Raw genomic sequence first — 12,346 nt, 5'->3', positions numbered from 1 at the left:
ATTATCTACGTAAATGTTAATGTTGAGTTTAACAGTGATTTATCATGTATTTAATATGTTTTTTTATTATTATTCTTAATAATTGCAGTAATAATAGCAACACGAAGGGCAGTTTTCTGAGTATTGTTATGGCAATTAATTAATTTACAAAAAAATATTAATTAATTAAAAAATAAACAACACTAAATTAAAAAAAATCTATGTAAAATTCAAAGTTAATCTTGCTAGTTTAACAGTGATTTAACATGTATTTAATATGTTTTTTATTATCATTTTTAATAATTTTTGTAATAATAGCAGCATGAAGGGCTGTTTCCTGACTCATTAGTATTTTCCCGCCCACTGGGACACCTGACTGTGGACGCGGACGCCGGAGTTCAGCTTCTCTCAGCGCAAAAACGTCTTCAAAAAACTGTTAAAAGACGTTTTTCAGAAGCGCGGTGAGTATTAAACACGAGATAAACGTGTTATGGTTTTTAAAGGGGCTTTATTTAGTGATATAATTAACTGTGTTTGGTTTGCGGCCGTGTTGAAGGTCGGTACTGAATTAGTTGGGCAGGGTTTGCTACGTAACTTAGTTAGTTAGCTAGGTTAGCTAGCCGTCCGGTCAGATTATGTAACGTTAGCTAGGGAGCTAACGCTAGCTGAGTAACTTATTTAACGTTAATAAACCGCGTTTAATCTGTTAAAGTCGTGTTTATGACATTTACGGGTGTTCTTATTGTGTTTACGGTTAGTTTTGCGCGTTTTGCCGTCGTGTCAAAGGTCAGCAGGTACGAATTTGTCAGCTAAGCTATGCTAGTTAGTTTGGTTAGCTAAGCTAACTTGCTAACGGTTAACTGTTTACTTTGGTAGGCAGCTAACTTAGTTGATACGTAGTTACTGGTTAGATTAGGTTAGCTAGCGTTATTTAGCTTAGCCAGCCGGATAACCTAGCTAGCTAACTAGGTTGGATAACTAGCCAAATTAAGCTTTTAATAAAGGTTTTTAATCGTTTTTATTTCTTTTTAATGATTTCCACAGTTGTTTTGCTTATATAATGCGGTATTTTTTTTAGTTTAGCGGTCGTGTAGAATGTCAGTAGACGCTCAGGTGACTAATTAGCTAGGTTAGCTAACTAACTTTAACTAATTGTTCACTTATATGTTTATTAGCCATTTTAACTAAATTTCTAACCCTTTCAGACCTGAATTATTACCAGTTATGGAGTAAAATGTAAGAATGCTGTTATCTGTCTGTAATATAGACTGTAATGTTCTTCTTTAAAATCTATATAGCTCTTTAATCCAGTTAAATAAAAATATTTATTAGTTTTTTTGTATTTCCATGGTTTTGGAATCATGTGTGTAATATTTTATATATTTCATATTGAACTTTGTATTTCATAAACCATCATTAAAAATGAATGTTTAAAGCGGTCATATAAAAATATTCACAGAACCTGCTTCTCTATAAGCTATATTATATTTTTGGTAGACTTTTCCACAGTGTAGTAAATTCAGGAGACTAGCTGAGGTAGAGGACCTGAGGGCTTACAAGGAACATAAAACGACAGAGACTCAGCAAGGTAAGATGGTGCTTAACCATGTACAGCTTTATATACAGGTAAAATGACTATAAAATCAATTTAATAATAGCCCTCTCTTCCTGGTCTGACAGCTGTGTTTTTCAATATGTATATTTTTTGTGAAGACCAGAAAACAAAGCATTACAGTAGTCCAATCTATTTGAAATACAAGTATAATTTAGCCTCTCAGCATCTTTGGAGTTAAAAATGGATACATTTGGCAATGTTTATCGAGAGAAAAACAAGCCTGTCTTCCTACTGATATGCGGTTTAAAACTTAAGTCAGGATGCATCGATTATCTTTTATAATTGTATTGTAGACCTCTGAATCATAATCAAATCAAGTCGTAGGGTTTTTCCTTGATGATTGCCACCCCTGCAGCATAGTTTTATATAACATAAAAGATAGTAGGAAAAATGTAAAAAATACAGACCGTTTTTTTAAGCCTGGGTAGAAAGTTTAAACTCTAGTTTGAATGAAAGATAATATAAAATTAAATATTAACAAAATGCCAAAATAATAGGGGTTTGACGAGATCTCGTGTAGAACGTGACGATATTTCTTGTCAGGCTTAAACCTGTCTCGCAGGAAAAAAAAACAAAAACGTATGGACTTTTTAAGAGGGATCTGGCAACCCAGTAGCGATAGAGTGTGGTGGCCATTTTTCATTTTTGACGTTTTCTTTAAAATTTAATTTTTAAATCTCGTCTCGTTCTCGTGAACCCAGTATCGTGTCTCGTCTCGTCACACCCCTACAAAATAGGTCACGCATTATTAAGATTTGTCTGTCTGTATGTTAGAATATACCAGTCACTCATGATGTGGAGAAGGTTTGTAATACATAGCAGATATTAAGTTAATCTCTCATGTTCTGCCTTAATAATTTTATTATTAATCTAACTGTAACAAGTTAATACTGTAAATTATTCAGCAACAACCTTAAGATTAATAGATAGGTTGTGTAATATTTCAAGTGTGTATCCACATCCCATAATCCAGGTATTAAAAGGTTAATGAATCTCATACATTGATCTACTGACTATAAAACTTTATCTAGATCTGAACACCCTGTCCTCCAGAGCCTGCTTCATGCCTAATTATATTTTACTACATCATCAGGTGATGCCGACTCATGTCCAAGTTGGCAGCCATTTGTGTTATGGAACTCAACCCGTAGCGAACCAGACTTAAACCCTTTCCCCATCTGGCACACTTGTGGCCTTGTGGTTCTCATTTGCTTTCGCCTGAGAGGACCTTGAGGTCACAGTGTGTCCTATTTCTCTTTCTGCCAATTGAAAGCGTCAATGAGTGCCCTCTATTCTACCTTTGGCAAAGTCTTCACCAATGTGCTCTCAGCAGCGTCCCAAAATTCCCTGCCATGCAGGTGAAGACCAGAGCAGATACTGTGTAATTCTTTTAGCAGGACAGTGTAACTATTTTGTAAGTTGGCAAACTCAAATAGACAAATTCCAAACTAAATGACCTTAATTTTAATGGCTAATGTTGTGTTTTTTAGAGTGTACCTGATCTGTGGTGGTTCCTCACCCTCCTGTGGGTTCCTCACCACTGAAGACCAAGGTTTCGTATGCAGAGAAACAGAAGGACTACACTGTACTACAGACTTTACAGGTAGTTCTACAACTATAAATTGTGGAGCTGATATAGTGGATATATGTATATATAATGTTACGGCTGTTCAGTGTACAATTTTACTGACCTGGGGGGAAAAAACATATTGTATCTCAGTCGATCCACCAATAGAAATGCCATTTAAAAAGGGGTGCATGTGGCAAAGTCCCTATTAGTGTGTGTTTAGCACCAGCCTAAAATTCCCTGCCACGCAGGTGAAGACCAGAGCAGGTAGTATTGACATGCAAATTTGGTGTCTTCGTCACATTTTGACATCGTATGAATCTGGCAGTTGTCCTTTAAGTTTTTCAGAATTGTATGATGAATGGACCAATACAAATGCTCCAAAATTGACTTAAAATTACCTTTTTACATTGACCTCCTCTTATAGTTTTCATTTTTTTTTTAAAGTCATCATTTTGGAGATACAAGGTTTTTGTGTGACAGTGGTCATGAATAAGCAATATGAATGTATTTAGATATTTAACTTATTATTTACTTGCATTACACCTTTTTTCTGCATTGAATCGGGGTGTGCCATAGCCTGTCGTGAGCTATTTTATCAGAAATTCTGACACAATAAAAGAAAAATCTCTGTATTATGGTATAGTGATATTTTTAAGGAGCCGCGGAGCGCCTGTGGGTATCGATGCATTCAATGGAGATAGCTAACTGGCAATGCTATCTCTTATATTTAGCCTCAATTAATCATTGTTTTTTAACAACAGGTCGATGTGTTTTTGCAGGATAGAGTGGGTATTTTCTGTCTTTGGATATGATATATGAATTATGGCAATAGTTTACTCGGGACCTTAGTTAATACTCTTTAAAACACCAGAATGCAGCTGTCGGCCCCAAGCAAGCTAGGTTAACAAACTGCTGTATAGGCTTTTTTCAGCAGTAAATTCTCTATACATCTCCATTCCAAAGGGCTTCTCTATGGCATAACTGAAAGAAACTTTTATAGCACCTTTTATTTTTGTGCTCTTAATAGTTTCCATCCATCTCAAAAACCATGCTGTGATTTCTAATCACAAAAAAGTCACAATAAATTGCCAGTAATAGCCCATTTCCCTCTACACTTTTATGTTTAGGCTTAATGTTCGATCTGCCTTCCTTTTAAAAAGTCCCATCCAAACTAAACACCACAGTTAAACATTTCGGCACGCGTTGGCCGTGACTCACACTAATCCAAACATTGGACCGCTATTGTATAAGAGCTAACAGCCTAGGGACAAGTGCACAAGCCAGTGTATTTTCTGTAACCCTCATAAAGTGTCCAGCCTCATGCTGACCACACAAATTAGGAGCGTTCTCTCAGCTGTACTCAAATAGCAGGATACATGTATTAACAAGAGCTGTTAAGCTTCCAGAAACAGGTGTTTGCTAGATATATATTTGCTTTCTGGACATAATCGTGAGAAGGGGGCGGGAGTTTTAGGTTCACAAAGTATTAAGTTGTCATTATAGCCGGCTGGAATCATTTCGCTAACGGCACTGACTAAAGTTTATCTTGTTGTTGTTAAAGCGCCAGCCCACCAGCCAGACTGGGGGTTCTAATAACGTGCATTACTTGGCCAGCTTGTCTACCCCCTACACACCTAACAAAAACTCTGTCATATGCCAAAGCCTATAAACAGCATGGTGGTTCATGGGCTTTATTAGTTATGGTTCTGCACGTTGTAGATTATAATGCATTGTGATTTATGTGAAGTAAACAGGGTGGAAGGTTTATCTTATTTGGCTACATTATAAAGGTTATAGTAAGTGATGACTGCATGTGTCCATCTTTTTGAGGAATGTGCATTATACAGTGCCCTCCATAATTATTGGCACCCCTGGTTAAGATGTGTTCTTTAGCTTCTCATAAATTGAGTTTTGTTCAAAATAATATAGGACCACGATGGGAAAAAAAAGTAAAGTCCAACCTTTAACTCAAGTAAATTTTAAGGGGGAAATAAAATCCCTGACTAAGAAATAATTATTCTTCATAAAATCACCTGTTCCACAATTATTGGCACCACTAACAATTCTTAGGAAATAAATTTAATAAAAGTATTTCTGTCACTTCTACAGTAGTTTACGAAGTTGATCAGAGTATGTAGGAACATTTAATTAGTAATTCACAACTTCCTGTTTCCCTGGGGTATAAATATGACGTGACACAGAGGCCATTTATCTTCAACATGGGAAAGACAAAGGAACATACCATTCAAGTGAGGCAGATGTGTGTTGACCTTCACAAGTCAGGCAATGGCTACAAGAAAATCACTACTCGCCTACACCTGTCCATATCTACTGTCAGAGGAATTATTAAGAAGTTTAAAACAACAGTGGTAAATAAGCCTGGACAAGGACGCAAGTTTATTTTGCCACCACGCACAGTGAGGAGGATGATAAGAGAAATAAAAAGTTCTCCAAAGCTCACTGTTACAGAATTGCAACAAATGGTAGCTTCTTGGGGTCACAAAGTCTCCAAAACAACCATCAGGCGCTATCTACATGCCAACAAGCTGTTTGGGAGGCATGCACGGAAGAAACCATTTCTCACTCACAATCATAAATGCAAACGTTTGGAGTTTGCTAAGCGGTACTATGACTTCAACTGGGACCGTGTGCTTTGGTCAGATGAAACAAAGATAGAGCTTTTTGGCAACAATTGCTCTAAGTGGGTCTGGCGTAACACAAGAGCTGAGTATGCAGAAAAGCACCTCATGCCCACTGTGAAATACGGCGGGGGATCAGTGATGCTGTGGGCCTGTTTCTCTTCTAAAGGCCCTGGGAACCTTGTTAGGGTGCATGGCATCATGAATGCTCTAAAATACCAGGACATTTTAAAACAAAATCTGGTGGCTTCTGCCCGAAAGCTGAAGATGGGTCGTCACTGGGTCTTTCAGCAAGATAATGACCCTAAACATGTGGCCAAATCTACACAGAAATGGTTCACCGCACACAGAATCAAGCTCCTCCCATGGCCATCTCAGTCCCCAGACCTCAACCCCATTGAAAACCTGTGGGGTGAGCTGAAGAGGAGAGTGCAGAGGAGAGGACCCAGGTCGTTGGATGATTTAGAGAGAATGTACAAAGAGGAATGGTCAAAGATCCCTCTTTCTGTATTCTCCCATCTTGTGAAACATTACAGGAGAAGATTAGGTGCTGTTTTGTTGGCAAAAGGGGGTTGTACAAAGTATTAACATCAGGGGTGCTAATAATTGTGGCACACATGATTTGATGTTAAATAATTATTTCTTAATGTGGGATTTTTTTTTCCCACTTGAGTTAAAGGTTGTATTTTACTCTTTTTTTTCCATTGTGGTCCTATATTATTTTGAACAAAACTCAATTTATGAGAAGCTAAAGAACACATCTTAACCAGGGGTGCCAATAATTATGGAGGGCACTGTATTTTAGTTAATTTCTGTTTCATTTATTACTTCATTTATCTATTGTAAGTTATCCCCATTGCTGACACAGACGATCAAATGCAATGGAGCTTGTTTAGGACTCAGAGTTTTTGTATTGCCAGTGGAATAGGACAGTGTGTAGCAGATACAGTAAATGTGAAGTTATTAGCACCATGATCAATGCCAGATGTGGGCTACAGGGGTATGATGCACCCCCGACCTCCACCCCCAGCATTGAGCTGTGAAGCAGTGGAACTATTTTCTGCTCTAAAGGAGCTCCATCCACTTTGGGTCTTTGTAGAAAGAAGGATGTGTAAATTGAGATTAGAAATTACAGACAGGTTCATAAATACATGCCCAAATATTTGTGGGCACTTTTGTTTGTGTGTAATGTTTGTGTAAGTGAGCTGTGGAGCAGTGGAACGTTGTTCCCTAGAATAATGGTGCTCTGTCCAGAAGGGTTGCATATAATGATTATTTTAGTAGTCAACTAATTCTTGTTTTTTGATAAGTCACAATTACTTTTTTCATGTTTTTATTCCTCCATTTGTTCATATTGGTCAGGGTTATGGGTCCAATGCATGTTTCACTGCATCTTGACAGCTAAACATTTAGGGCCCTTGACCAATTTTGTTGACATACTTATATTAACCTAAAAATTACATAGCCAACTATAGGAGACATTCAGATGGGCAAGATGTTTTTATTTACAGAATTTATGTATTTCTCTGAATTTGACCAGCCTATCCACTAATTTGGGATGAGTTGAGGTGGCCTAATATGCCAAAAGTGCATGGGAGCACATGAACTAGTATCATTCTGAAAATCCCTCTAAAAATTCCTTTGAAAATTCTTGTCTTGCATGAATTTTAGTTTTTCTATTAAATCTGGATGGGCTGTTTTGCTAAATTCCTTTTTTATACCAATTAATGCAAGGTTTATGCATTTCTCTTTACGGTTTAAAACCATTTCTTCTTTCCTATAGAAGTAAATTCTTATATGTGTTCTGTTTGACTGGACTTCTGCTGGAAAATGAGGTCATCTTTTTGTACAGTATTTTGGCACAATACTAGGTAAATTGTGCAGAATTTCAGTTAAAGATGTAGCCAGGGCACATGAATTCAATCACACATAATGGACACTAATCCCTAAGCTTATTTCTTTCTTTATGAGAATGACGATGAATGATATAAACGAACCATAGACAGAAATTCAATGCAGAATAAAGCCTGAAGGGTTCTCTGCCAACAGAAACCCTATGCCCATGCATGTACAGTACATACAAAGCGTCAAGCCATGCCAACGACTCCATCAGTGTGAAGGCACTCTGAGAAAAATATTATTGAGTGTATTATTGGAAGGATTATGTTGCATTAGTGTAGTTGGGCATGGCACTTAACGTCTGGGAGCACGCCCAGACTGAGGGCACTTTTTACTTTTCTGAGCTACAGTGTTTTACATGGTGTCATGCATGTCTGGAGCATATCTAAAACAGGCCTGGTGTAAGTTCTGCTGTCGCAGAGCCAAATAGGCCCTAATTGTAACACCCATTTTCTCACACTGGGCCAGGCCATCTGAGGTCAGGAGCTCGTATCCCTTGTTCAGCTCCCCTCGGTTATCTGCTTAGATGATTTTTGCTTTATTGGAGATTTAGTCCAACCCTGCTGATTAGTGGAACTAGAACAGTGTGACAGCTGCTCCCTGCAGGACAGCCCGTACTTCTGCCTGTCCGAGCGCTGAGTGCTTACAAAATCACCCTTTTGTTCTCTGGGATGTGAAGGTGACCGGGCTGTGCTTTTTCCACACGGCCGGTAAAGACGGTTTTGTTTTTGCTATTTTGCATGGACATACTCTCTTAGGATCGACGTCCGGACTCCCCTGTCAAACGCGACAAAAGATTAGTGATGCCACTACAATCTGTCCCCAGTGAAAGGGGAAATGGGAGGAGGTGTTCATTACAGAAATGACATTATTTTTTCATCCAGTAACAAAGTGTTCCACTTCCTTGGCCCAGGACAGAGCCCTGGCATTGTGCTCAGACAATGCGGCCTGAGTGTGCCAGAGAAACTCCAGTCACGCTTTTCCGCGCTTCCCCTGGGCACCAGGCCTGGCATCCACGGTGCCCTCCTGCTGCCCACAGTCGTCCTCCAAGTACGCAGTGAGCCCAAACACAATGAATCCACACACACACTGGCTTGGACCCTAGAGGGAGCTGTGTGCTCAGAACTAGCTCTCACACATTGGGGTCTGAATCATGGACTCAGACTGCAGCCTTATATAAGCAGAAAGTGCTTTGTTTTTATGGAAATCTCTCAGTTTGATGGTAAAATATGTGGAGAGTTAACATTTTCATGTTTTACAGAGAAATTAGCCATATTCCCAGAGCTTGGAACATTGCCCGTACATCTTGCACTGGTGTCAGATCTAGCATATCGTCACTTAAAAGACTTGTATTTCTGACATTAGCAGCTTTATAGGAGATTCATGTTCAGAAAGTTTCAGTCGAAGTTGATGCAAATTGATTTTATTCCAGGTCAGTTTTGGAGCATTTCTGTTTATTCATCAAAAATGTGACACAAAATAAAGAACAATTTCCTGATTGTGAAGGGGGGGCATTGGGTACACCTGGTCACTTCCTGTGATTAGTGTTTGGATTGTATCCTAAAAGATAATTACTGTTGCAGGTTGGGTGATAAGGCCCTGTAATGGTTTCACAATATTTGGCAACATGACAGAACATTGAATAATAAAAAAAAGACTTTCAAGAATGCACTACTGCAAAAAAAAGAATATTAAACTTTATTTAGAGATATTATTGCATATGACATATGGCACACGCACAACTGAGATTTTCACCAGATTGTAACAGAAATCATTAATCCAATAAAATACTCATGATACTAATAATGCACTCCATATATCCAGAACTGAAGTAAAATAAATTATACTGGACAGATATAATCTGTCTCTAGTGGATATTTAAAGGGGCAAGGAAACATTGTAAAATTAATTTAGTGTCAAACAGCAAACATTTGTACTCTGATGGCCCATATGTTTTTTGTGATTGTGTTTTTATCTATTTTAATCTATTTTAAATTTGTTTTTATCAGTTTTTTAGCTCTTGCTATTGCATTTCTGGTTAATCAGACTGAATTCTTAATGCTGTGTGGGATTAAATATACACATTCACTCTTTGGGTTGAATGCCTCTTGGATGGTGGATTGCATCTCAATCACTCGTCAAGTGATTTGAGTCATTTTTATATCAGTTTTAAATGCTTCTTGGGTGGGGGCGGGGCTGGTGACGTCATGCGCCCTGCATTGTTTAATATTGTGATATATATTGGCATCGAAAATAACATTTGTAATTTTTCCAATATCGTGCGGCCCTAATTTACACTGTATATAGTGTTATGTGGCTTGACCTTATACTGATTTAATTCTGATTCTTAAACATGAAGTGAACAGGTGTAAACTGAGTTTATTCTTGTGAATCAATATTTTCACTATAAATAATCTAGGATTTTTGTTTTAAATCACGCTAATAAAGGTGCTATCATGAGTTCTTTGGGCAATGCCACTTTTTAAAAACGTCTTAAAACTCATTTGAGTAGATGGTTAGTGTAAAATTATTTGTTCCAATTAATTTTAGAGTAATTTCTGTTGGTCTGTTTGACATGACATTTTTTAACAGTGAAAAATCTGTAATAAATTTCACAAAAAATATTTTACTATCAGAAGTAAGCTTAATACATTTTCTTTACTCTAAATAAGAATGTTTGCTTAATCCTGTAAATGTAAAATGTATTTTTACTCAGTGTCATTTTATTTACAGATGATTCTAATAGTACAAATAGTAGGTAAAATAAAGTAATCAAGCTATTTTTGAAGTCTGAATTCTGTCTGTAATTGTGTATACTTTTATATTTAGATAACAGTATGCCATCTAGTGTCAGAAACCACATAAGCAAGTCTACTGAGATTATGTAACTTAATTCTGTCTAAAGTGTTATTGTTTATTCTTGTAGGTTGACTGGCTGTAATCAGTGGATATAAGTGGCCCATACTTGCCGCAGGACTAAAGAAGCAGACTTTGTCTTGGACAATCCACTACGTATAAAGTAAGTGAATTACCTGTTTGTCCAAACAAGTACTTCAAGTATATGAGAGGTAAAATTATTAGGTTTCAGTATTAGATCAGTCCCACTTTTCTATAATTAATCATCTCACTTTGTGAACAGTTAGGGCTGAACAATAATTCTTGGCACTGCTATTCACATTGCGACTGCAAATGAGTAATTTAATGAGAAATTTATTTGTTGTATGAGAAAATATTGATATACAGAAGTAGCTTGACATGTGTATTTTATCAGTACTATATCAGTACAATACTATATCAGTTATTAAACCGTGCATTTATTTTTTAGTTAATGGTATAGCTGTTAAAGATTTTTGACAAACAGTGGTTCATTTAGTGTTGTCTTTTAACCTCGGCCACAAGATGTGTTGTACTGATTGGATAAAAAGTATTGGTATGCATATGATGGTGTGTGTTTTACAAAGTGATCGGTTTGTTAACATTTTATATATATATATATAAAAAAAAAATGCAATATTACAATATTTTCCTATGTATTGAATAACGTCCCCTGTATTGTGATTTATGCCAGGGTGCCAGGTTCTTGCCAATATACCGGGTAGGGCCTCACAATCAGACCTCGCTCCAACTGAGATTATTCACTTTACCTTGCCATGAGCACGTTGGCCAGGTTTTAGCTTAACTTAATACCCAGCAACTTTTACCTATGTACTTCATCTTACTGTATCAGTTTACGTATTGCAGTCCCATGACTTTTGGCATTTTATGTATAAACGCGCATATGGCTTCTCAGTGGTATGCCGCTTTTTCAAACATGTTTTTTCAATGATTCTTCTATACAGTACCGTGTTCCTGCCGTGACAACACTGTTGTCATCTCTGTAAAATATAAATCATTACATGAGATGTACATAACTGTAGAAAATATTTATTTAAAATGCAAATAAACATACATAGGTTTTATTGGACTCCTCTTCCTCTGGCAAAGCACCTGATTTTCAGAAGAGCCCTGTGTTTTGCTGCCTCCTTTATTTATTACCTGTGTATCTCTGTGTAGCTCCATAGTGGTTCTTAGCAAACATTTGAAGTGCAGCCCTGACCTTTCTGCACTTACAGCAAAAAAAAAAAAGCAAAGTATTCCCCATTTGTGAAGTACTCTTACAAATCAAGAAGGGCATATTTTCATTGATTTTATTTGTATTTATTTATTTTTAAAAATTGCCTTGAATTTTGTGATTTTTGCTCTTGTACTGAGTGTGCCAAAGAAATATAGACTAGCACAGCTATTCAGGTTCCTTTGGGGAAAAGATTGTACTTTGGTTTCCTTAATAGTAATACGTTCATATCTTCAAATGTTTGTGAACACTTTTTATAATACATGTATTTATCTACCTTAAGTTGCAGCCAAAAGGTTGGACACACCTTCTCATTCCAAGTTTTTACTCCCCATTTGTGTTTTTTTTTATTATTTTTTTTTATTATTGAAAATTGAAATAGAAGTCATTAAAGCTATACAATTTTATACTTTAGACTCTCCTAGGTAGCACATTTATCTTTGAGGACAAATCTGCATACTCTTGGTATTTTAATCTCAGTGTCTTCATGAGGGAGAGTCACCTGGAATAGTTTTCTTAGCCTCTTGAAGGAA

The 12,346-nt window shown here is 36.9% G+C and overlaps 1 long non-coding RNA gene across 1 annotated transcript; it reads left to right on the top strand.

The window, feature by feature from the left end:
* The first annotated feature begins 331 nt into the window (after positions 1-331).
* On the top strand, positions 332-11,613 carry LOC111193149 (uncharacterized). The gene is made up of 5 exons (XR_002650289.2): positions 332-440; positions 1,477-1,567; positions 3,085-3,197; positions 10,629-10,721; positions 11,271-11,613. It is a non-coding gene; the product is annotated as an uncharacterized LOC111193149 (long non-coding RNA).
* Positions 11,614-12,346: the final 733 nt, after the last annotated feature.

Source organism: Astyanax mexicanus, chromosome 14 (genome assembly GCF_023375975.1).
Source record: "Astyanax mexicanus isolate ESR-SI-001 chromosome 14, AstMex3_surface, whole genome shotgun sequence".
NCBI classification, from domain to species: domain Eukaryota; kingdom Metazoa; phylum Chordata; class Actinopteri; order Characiformes; family Acestrorhamphidae; genus Astyanax; species Astyanax mexicanus.
This window is presented reverse-complemented; position numbering and strand designations above follow the sequence as displayed.